This window comes from Ictidomys tridecemlineatus, chromosome 2, assembly GCF_052094955.1.
Source record: "Ictidomys tridecemlineatus isolate mIctTri1 chromosome 2, mIctTri1.hap1, whole genome shotgun sequence".
NCBI classification, from domain to species: Eukaryota; Metazoa; Chordata; class Mammalia; order Rodentia; family Sciuridae; genus Ictidomys; species Ictidomys tridecemlineatus.
In genome coordinates, this window is record NC_135478.1 from 128,527,792 (window position 1) to 128,537,330 (window position 9,539).

Sequence of the window (9,539 nt, forward strand, 5' to 3'; positions counted from 1 at the left end):
AAACTATATTTCTATATTTTGAATGGACCTTCTAAAGAGAACCTAAAAATCCATACAGGTATCAGTTGGAATTCATGATACAGGTTTATTCATCAGAATAATCATCTTCAATTTAGTGTTTACCTGCCTAGGTGACCAGCATTATTGAACAGGGGGAAAAAATGATTCTAACTTGCTGAAGTGAAACATTTAAAATACGTTGGAGTTTAGAAACCATTTGTATCTTTAACAGCCTCCCGGAAAAGTGCTCTCTGGGGTACCAGGCCCTTCAAGCAGATGTTACCTTGAAAGGAAGCTCTTTCCCTGTAGACCCCAAACAAATTATCACTACGTTGGTTGCAGTCTCCAGTCCCTGAGTCAAAGCCATATGTTCTCAGTCGGATCTACTGGAGCAGTTTGGGTTTGAACTTAGAAACAATTATTGTACTTAGATTTTAAAAATATGGCAGTATTTAGTGAAATACATTAAAGAAACTGGCCAATGACTTATAAATACTGCCAACCCCATGTTCTCTTAGTTCCTTACAAATTCTCCTGAGAGAGTTGGATATCACAGGTGATGCAGGGAGAGAGATCTCCACCTCAAAACCTTAGCAGTCCTGTATTTCTCTGAGGCACAGATACTGAGCCTCTTTTTAGGGCAGGCATTTGGGGTTTAGGAAGGTAGCCAAAAGTCACAGAGCTAGTCACCAGACTTTGATTTGGGGCCAATGTGATACCAGAGCCATTTGCACTCCTGTGTTCAATTGCTCCAAATACAAATGCTGGAAGGTTGGATTAAACATGGTTTTCTGCCGCAACATGCGACTAAGTCATTCAGGGTCACTCCAGGTGAATTTGGGTTGGCATGGAATAACCACACTGAGACAGAAAAAATACCTTTTTCTTGGGATTCTTCAGCGATGGCTCCTCTGCTCCAGCTTCCACAAGGGAGACAGAAAAAAGAAAGAAGGAGAACCTTCTGAAGCCACCCCAGTGAGGGGGGTCAGGTTTCAGGGGCTTGAGTCTAGCTTCCTGATATCTTGTGGTCACCAGATTGACAGACATCTTGGAAGGCCCCACCCACCTCAGGTGCTGTGTGGGATCAAAGGCAGAGCAAGTGAAAAGGACACATATGTGCACAGCCCAGACAGAGAGGCAACGTCAGTCCAGTCCACTTACGTGCTCAAAATGCTCACAGCTCACAAACATAGCTCATGCCTGGCCCGTGACTGTTTCATCTGATTGAGCTCTGAATTCCCACTTCCAGTTGTTCTCTCCCCCTCTGTGGTCCCAGCACAAAGAACAGATTATCCAGGTCAAGATTCTGGACCTCATACCCCAGCTTGAAGGGGAGAAAGAGCTGGTAACTTTCAGCTCACTACACGGAGGCTCATGTCGAGTAGCCTGTGATATCCCTGGAGTGATGGATTCACCACACATGGCAGCAGGCAGTGGTAGAAAATGTTCTGAGAGTTGTAGGAGTAATAACATGGGTTGGTCTGCACAAGAGAACAGTGGAACAAAGGAAGATGGGGAGAGATAGTAGGGATACTACCTGGAATTGAAAATTTGCTGGGTGCCTGACCCATGGCAGGAATTGACAGAGAATGGACAAGGGAACTCAAGGACACCCCATAGGGCTTTCCTATAGTGTCAGTTCTTACAGATAAAGAAAGTGAGACTTAAGAGTGAACAACTTGCCCAAAGTCACAACCACAAATTTAAGAAATTAGAATAAAGCAATTAATTGTATGTACTTATCTGATGATTTCTATCAGTTGGGCTGGAAACCATGGTCAGAGAGAAAAGTGGCAGAGAAAAATGGAAAGATAGAGGAGAAGCACCACATGGGAGATATGGTAAGACAGATTAAATGAGACCACATATGTATTTTCCCTGATACCAAATTCCGATCATTCTCTGAGATGCTCTCCCAGCATAGCACAAAACTGGTGCAGAGTATACCAATAGCACTGCCCGTGAAGAAGCACCCTGAGAATCATCAGGGGAGAGCAGGACTTGCGGAACACAGAGTTCTGGGGAGAACTCATCCACCAATTGCTTGGCTCATGACTTAGTTCATTCATTCATTGTTACAACCAGTCCTTCAAACAAAATGCAGACATAAATTCCTTGACTCAACACAAGATGAGAAGCAATCTCTGCCTTCCAAAAGCTTGTGGCTTTCTTGAGGAAATGGTTGAACAAAATTCTATGGAAGCTTAGGAAAGAGGATCATGTTGTGTATTAAGAACATGGAACAGCAGTATTTAGTCTGCAAACTGATATCAACAAGCTGATTATACACACACACACACATTTCTTTTAGGGAGCCCATTCCATTTTCCTTCCTATTTCTATAGAATTCCCAACAACTAGCTATTAAAGCCATTGCACAATCCTGGTTAGAGGTGAAGGACTAGGATCTGCTTTCAAGTGGTTTCACCTGATAGCATGAAGGAGACAGTAACAAGGGTGTTGCTGTAGTGAAAAGCCCCCTTCAGAGTCTAATGAACCCCAAACTTAGTCAAAGGAAGCTTTCAGATATGGGTAGGAAGGCATGCTTTAAATAGGTATCATTCTATCCTCCGGAAAGTCAAAGCCCATTACTAGACAGAGGTGACAATAGAGAACTATACAAGTACAGAACAAATTGTAAAACAATATCAACAACACAAGGACCAGTGAGAGGAATGAAGATTCAGTATAAATGCTACCATATTAAATAGATACATCCCACAAAGAAAAAAAATATTTTTGAAAACCTCTAATTCTTTAGCAGATTCAAGAAAGGGATATGGCTATCAAATGAGAACAATCAGAAATGAGGAAAGATTGCTTTCTGCTGGAGAATATGATCATTAACATTTCAAAAGCTAGAATCAATGACATTGAACAGGAAGGAAACGCAATCTTATTTAGAAGAAATTTTTGTCAACTTAAGAGGAAAAATATTAACAGATGAAGATAAAAAAAGAAAAAAAAAGAAAGCTTTAGAGCTTCAGAGCTTGGATAAAAACAGAAAACAGCTCCAGGTTTGAGTGTGTGTATGCTCACCTGTGTGCCTGAGGGTGCTCATGTGCTCACGTCTCTGCAAGTGTGTGTTCATGTGCTCATCATGTATGTGCATGTGTGCTTGTGCTTAACCAGAAGGAGACAGAAAACAGATAAAGTCACAGAATCTGCAGAAAGGCTATCTTCCATCTAAAGAAAAATTTCGAAGAGGAAAACATAAATAAAGAAGAGGAACTGATATCCAACCATATTTTGATAAAACTTTCTATTTTTTCAAAATAAAGAGAAAGATTGTAAGATATATAAAATATGAGAAGAGAAAAACTGACTATTTGTAAAGGAAAAGAATTAATCAATTTTCCCTAAGCTTTTCTTCTACAATACTAAGTGTGAGAAGATAATTAAACCCAAAGAGAATTTTATTGGGAAGAATGCAAAAATGTTGTCTTCTCCATCCCGGCTGTTCCCTTGACACATCTGACCTGGGTTGGTGCTGCTGTTTCAGCAGCAAATGCCTGCTGGGAGCCAGGGAGAGTGTCCTGATTCATTCCCTGGGAGAGGCACCTGTCCTCTGTCCTATGAGAGGATCTTCCTTTTCCATGATTCTCTGGGTGTGGGTGTGACAACCATGTGGTGTTGGGGGCAGTGTGTTGCTTTGCAGCCTGATTTCCTTAGAAAATACTGGCTACAAACAAACTGTTTCCAGTTTCCTGGGGCAGACAACATAAAGATACTTTTACTTCAGGGTTAAATCAGTCTGTTTCTGTCTCTTTGTCTCTGTCTCTGTTTCTCTCTCTCTTTCTCTCTCTCTCCTTTTGTTTCTTTTTTATATGAATGATATGTCTTTGGAGAATTTTGCCTATCATCTTTGCAAAAATCTTCATTATTTTATTCATCGTGCCATTAAGAAAATAAATGAGAAAAAAATTGCATCTGCCCAGTATTCTCTGATGTCTATCCCTTGTTTGATAGGTGTTAAAGGGGAAACTTTTGTCTTAGAACGAGGCAAATTCATATTTTCCTGCCAGTTCTGTGTCGACCACCACACCCCAATCCTTTTCAAGATAGTTCTCACATTTGATACATGTTGTTGTTGTTATTGTTGTTGTTTAATTTCTTCCAGCCCTTTCTCTGAACCCAATAGAGATTAGAGTGGAGCTACCTGAATAAAAGGTGGGAGCATCCTCTTCCTTAGTAAGATTTTTGCCTCCATTTATTGTACCCACCTGAGAGGCTTTGCTGGGACTTTCTCCAGGTCTTTTTTCTCAGGTCCAACTTCTAATATTTGGGCAGTATAAGCAGTTGCTTTCTCACCATGTAAAGCCACAGATCTTTGGACCTATCTATTCCCTTTCCATTCTGATTGCGAAGTAAGTCACAGATCAGATCTTCCCCTCCATCTCTCTCTGTCTCTCTCTCTCTTTTTCCTTGTCTTTAATACTTTGACAAATAGAGCTTATAGTAACCAATATACAGTAAAAAATATTCTATTATCAAACTTCTTCCACTAGAACTACAATTTCAGGCCACAATTTTCCGGCTATTGAAGGTGACCGTTACTAAAGATTGTTTCACTTCAAGGCACGGATTTCAATTGTTTATATACTTCCAAGAAGCTTTCGAACTGCATGCCACCCACACACCATGATGCCAAGTGGCTTCATCTTCTTTTTCTTTTCTTTCTTTCTTTTCTCTTTTTTTAGTTTAATTTTATTTTTTTTTTATTTTTATTTTGATACCAGGGATTGAATCAGGGACACTCACCTACTGAGCTATATCCCCAACCTTGTTTATTTATTTATTTATGTATACTTTTAGACAAGGTTTAACTAAGTTGCTTAGGGCCTCTCTAAATTGCTGAGGCTGGCCTTGATCCTGTGAGCCTCCTGCCTCAATCTGCCAAGTAGCTGGGATTATAGGTATGCCCCACTATACCTGGCTCCTATTTTTCTTATTTTTTGATGTGCATGGATTTGGGAGATAATTTGGAAAGACATGAAGGTTTAAACATAGAGTCTAGTCTTGCAGACAACTTTGTAAGGCTGAAATGTCAATTTTGTCAACTTTTAGGATCTTGGAAAACTTCTACTCAAAAAGTGTTTCCTCACCAGCAAAAATGAGTTTCCTAGTTGAGCAAACAATTGGATGTTTCTGAAGTCAATGTTTTGACAAATAAACATTCCACCACAGCTATACCTGGCCTCTGATACCTGCTCATCATTTATCTTGTCTATAGATCTTGGGTTTTTTATGCTCCAACAGGTTTGTTCCTTTAAGTCATTAGAATAAGGTACCTTATATGGTGTTAGCTGTCCCTTAGAATAAAATATATGTTTGCATCAGCAATTACGCTGGAAATCGGCAAATCTTCTAATTTAAGAAGGCTTGAGCTAATGAAGTATGTTAGGCTGAGAAAAGCCTCTTCTTTTTAAACTGTTCGCTAGTGAGACAAACATCATATTTTCTTGTTTGTTCTGCAAAGACTAAAGGATTTTTACTGAGTCAAGGGAATTTGATCTTTGGTATTAAAACTTTCTCAATTGCCTTGAAAATGTAGCCATGTCCTGAGACTCTCTCATCTTGTCCATACTCTCACATGCAGTTTGTGTGGGTTGCTACTGTCAGTTCCCAATTAACCAAGTTCCCATAAGCCTTATTATATTGGGTCCAGTGCATAACAAAAGTGGCCCATTCGTATGAGGCAGAACGAGGTGATATTTATGCTTTTAAAGTCTTTATAGCACAGAAATTGTTAGAGCTCATTTCTTCTGAATAATTTAAGTCAAAATCTCTTACCTGGAAACAGAACTCTGACCTGAATATACTTTTGGGAACCTGCTCAGTCTGTCATATGACACTCAGAGAAGGACTTTTTAACTTTCTGAAATCTTCACCTAAAAATACCCAAATCTGTTTCCTTGGACTTTAAATTTATTTATTTCTCTACATCTAGTTAGCCTTTCTGTTTTACTGCACAAAATATTTTTAATTATGAAAATAATTTAAAAAAATAATATAAAGTAAGATGCATAATATAAACAGTGAGACTCTCTATCAATAACCCAGTCCCTGGCTGCAGAAGGAACTACCATTAATATACCACTTACCAGGTAGTTTTTGTGCCTATACAAATTGCTTTGTTGTGTTTTTAACAGAACGAGAACATTTTGTACATAATGTTCTACAAAATACTTCACCTTTGAGTAGGAAATAAAAGCTGAAGGGAAATCAAGAGGGAGCGAGGTACATCATCCTCAGGACCATGACAGCTGGCAGCCTCCTCTCGGGGCCCTGTGACAATCAGGCAGTGATGGGCTGCTGGAGACAAACCCAGGCAACACTTCAAGGGCTGTTCACAGGCCCCACATCACCCATTCTAGCTAGAAATTGAATTGGTCTTTGCTGAAATAAAAAGTACAACAGTATTAGGCGAATGGTAGTGGGAGTGGGATACCAGGAACACTGGGAACCTTTGCTTTCCTCTGCCTTCTTGTCTCAGGTTCCTTCTTGTCTCTGTTCCTGATCTGTGAGATTCTAGCATTTTGGTTTTTTGCTATTTTAATTTTTTTTAATTTGTTCTAATTAGTTATACATGACAGTAGACTGCATTTTGAAACACTGTATACAAATGGAGCAAAATTTCTCCTTCCCCTGGCTGTACATGGTGCAGAGTCACACCTGTAGTGTAATCATACATGTATTTGGGTAATAATATCCATATAAACCCACCATCCTTATCCACACCCCATCCCCTTCCCTCACTCCCCTTTGCCCAATCCAAAGTTCCTTCATTATTCCCTCCTCCCCACTCCTCCCCATGGATCAGCAACCGTTTATTGGAGTAAACTTTCAGCAATTGATTTTTTTGGGTTTGGCTTATTTTTCTTAGCATGATATTCTCCAGCTCTATCTATTTACCTGCAAATGTCATAATGTCATTCTTATTTAGGACTGAGTAATATTCCATTGTAAATAGGTACCAAATTGTCTTTATCCAGTTATCTGTTGAACGGCATCTAGGTTGGTTGTGAATTGAGCTGCTCTAAACATTGATGTGCCTGCATCACTGTAGTATGCTGATTTTAAGTCCTTTGGGTATAAACTGAGGAGTGGGATAGATGGATCAAATGGTGGTTCCATTCCAAGTTTTCTGAGGAATCTCCATACTACTTTCCATAATGGTTGCACCAGTTTGCACTCCCACCAGCAATGTATGAGTGTGCCTTTTCCCCCACGTTCTTGCCAAAACTTATTATTGCTTGTATTCTTGATAATTGCCATTCTGACTAAAGTGAGATGAAATCTTAGAGTAGTTTTGATTTACATTTCTCTAATTACTACAGATGATGAACATTTTTCATGTTTGTTTGATCAATTATATTTCTTCTGTGAAGCATCTATTCAGTTCCTTAGCTTGTTTATTGATTGGGTTATTTGCTTTTATGGCATTAAGTTTTTTGAGTTTTTTATATATCCTGGAGATTACTGCTCTATCTGAAATTTTCCCCCAATTCTGTAGGCTCTCTCTCTTCACATTATTGATTGTTTCCTTTGCTGAGAAGAAACTTATTTAATTTTAAATTATCCCATTTATTGATTCTTGATTTTACTTCTTGCGTTTTAGGAGCTTTGTTAAGGAAGTCAGGTCCTAAGCTGACATGATGAAGATTTGGGCCTGCTTTTCCTTGTGTTAGGCACAGGGTCTCTGTTCTAGTACCTAAGTCTTTTATCCACTTTGAGTTGATTTTTGTGCAGGGTGAGAGATGAAAGTTCCTAGTATTTTTTAATTGAACAGAATTTAAGTGGCTCTTCATGGAGATCCAGTTTCTGGAAGTGCTGGGAGGCTGCCAACGAGGATGAATCCCCTTTCTTGACACCCTCACTCTGCTTTCCTGCACCCAAAGCCCATCTGCCAGGTGTTTCCCACAAGTCTTACCACTCAGCTGCCACAGTGAACTGAGCCTCAGAAGTTCTTAGATGGTGGTGCCTTGGGGGTTCTTGCAGATTGATGTAGGAGATAAATCCAAGTAGAGGGTTGGATGGCCTACCTACATGCCCTTTCATCACTTGTGACAAGGGAATGACACTGCCTTGTCTAGGAACAGGGAGCTCTGAATTCCAAATGAGTAAAATCTATTGAAATATGTTTTTTTTTAAATTTTTTCACCACAGACAGGGGGGTGAGTTATGTACAGCTTCCAAGTCCCTCTCCCAAAATTGGTATCTGCAGGGATGTCCTGCTTCATCAAAGTAACCAGATCCTGGTGACATGTGCCAGCTGAATTTTGCAGCATCTCTGGTTTGCAGCAAGTCTCCCAAAGCTTCAAGCTCATGTTTTTCCTGCAGGGTTTTTCTTGATACTTTCCTGTTCCCCTGATTTCTTACAATTCTAGCTCTTTGCTTTTCCTTGTCAGTGCCAACAGAGCTCTCAATGAACAAATCAAAAGAAACAACTGGACACAGGATTAATGATTTTTTTCTTTTTTCCTTTTCCAATGAGAATACAGAATGGAAAGGGATTCACACCAGCAAATCAGGTTTGCTCACAGACCCTTCCCAGGCACTTGCTCTGACTTATTCTTCTAAGCTGTAATGAGCCAAGTCCCAGGTGAGGATACCTGTGAACAGAGAAAGGATGAGACCACAACCAAGTCCCTGACCTGAAAAACAAAAGGCTGTTATTACTCTCAAGAAGGAAGGGTTCAATCTAGAAACTTTTTTGCAATGGAAAATTGTGTTGTGGGAACATAGGAATCATTCACTGGTGTTATGATTTGATGCTGCCCCCTCAAAAGCTTATGTGTGAGACAATACAAGAAGATTCAGAGGATAAATGATTGAGTTGTCAGAGTGTTAACACAATCAGTGATTTAATCCCTTGATAGAGATTAACAGAGTGGTAACTGAAGTGGTAGGGTGTGGCTGGAGGAGGTGGGAATTGGGTTGTGGCTTTGGGTATATATTTGTATCTAGCACTTGGGGACCTCTCTCTCTGCTTCCTGATCAGCACATGGGCTGCTTCCCTCTGCCACATTCGTCTATCCTGCTGTTCTACCTCATCTTACCTCAAACCTCTCTACCTCATCTTTACTCTGCGGCTAGAGACCTCTGAAACACCGCAAAAACATTTCCTCCTCTACAATTGTTCTGGTCAGATCCGTTAGTCACAGCAGCAAAGTTGACTAAAACACTAGAGATTGTATAAAGGTGGATAATATCTTCCTTCAAAGGTGTACAATGCTTCCTGTTTACCCAGAATTTTATAGGATTTCTGTTACACATGGTCAATAGTGTGGGAGACTAACCTCGCACGTAACTGAGTTAACTCCCTTGATGGGCAATGTGGCAGTATTAGGCACCCATGCTGCTAGACTGCCCCGCTCTTCTAGGGTTTGAGTGACTGTGTCTTCATGCCTGTGTCTTTGTGCCTAGGCATGGCTTCCTACAGCCCCATGGGTGAAGCTACACTCACCTGTTCCTTTGTAATATAACCCCTTGCCCTGTTTAGGATAGAATCTTCCATGGAAGTGCCTTGTGTGTGT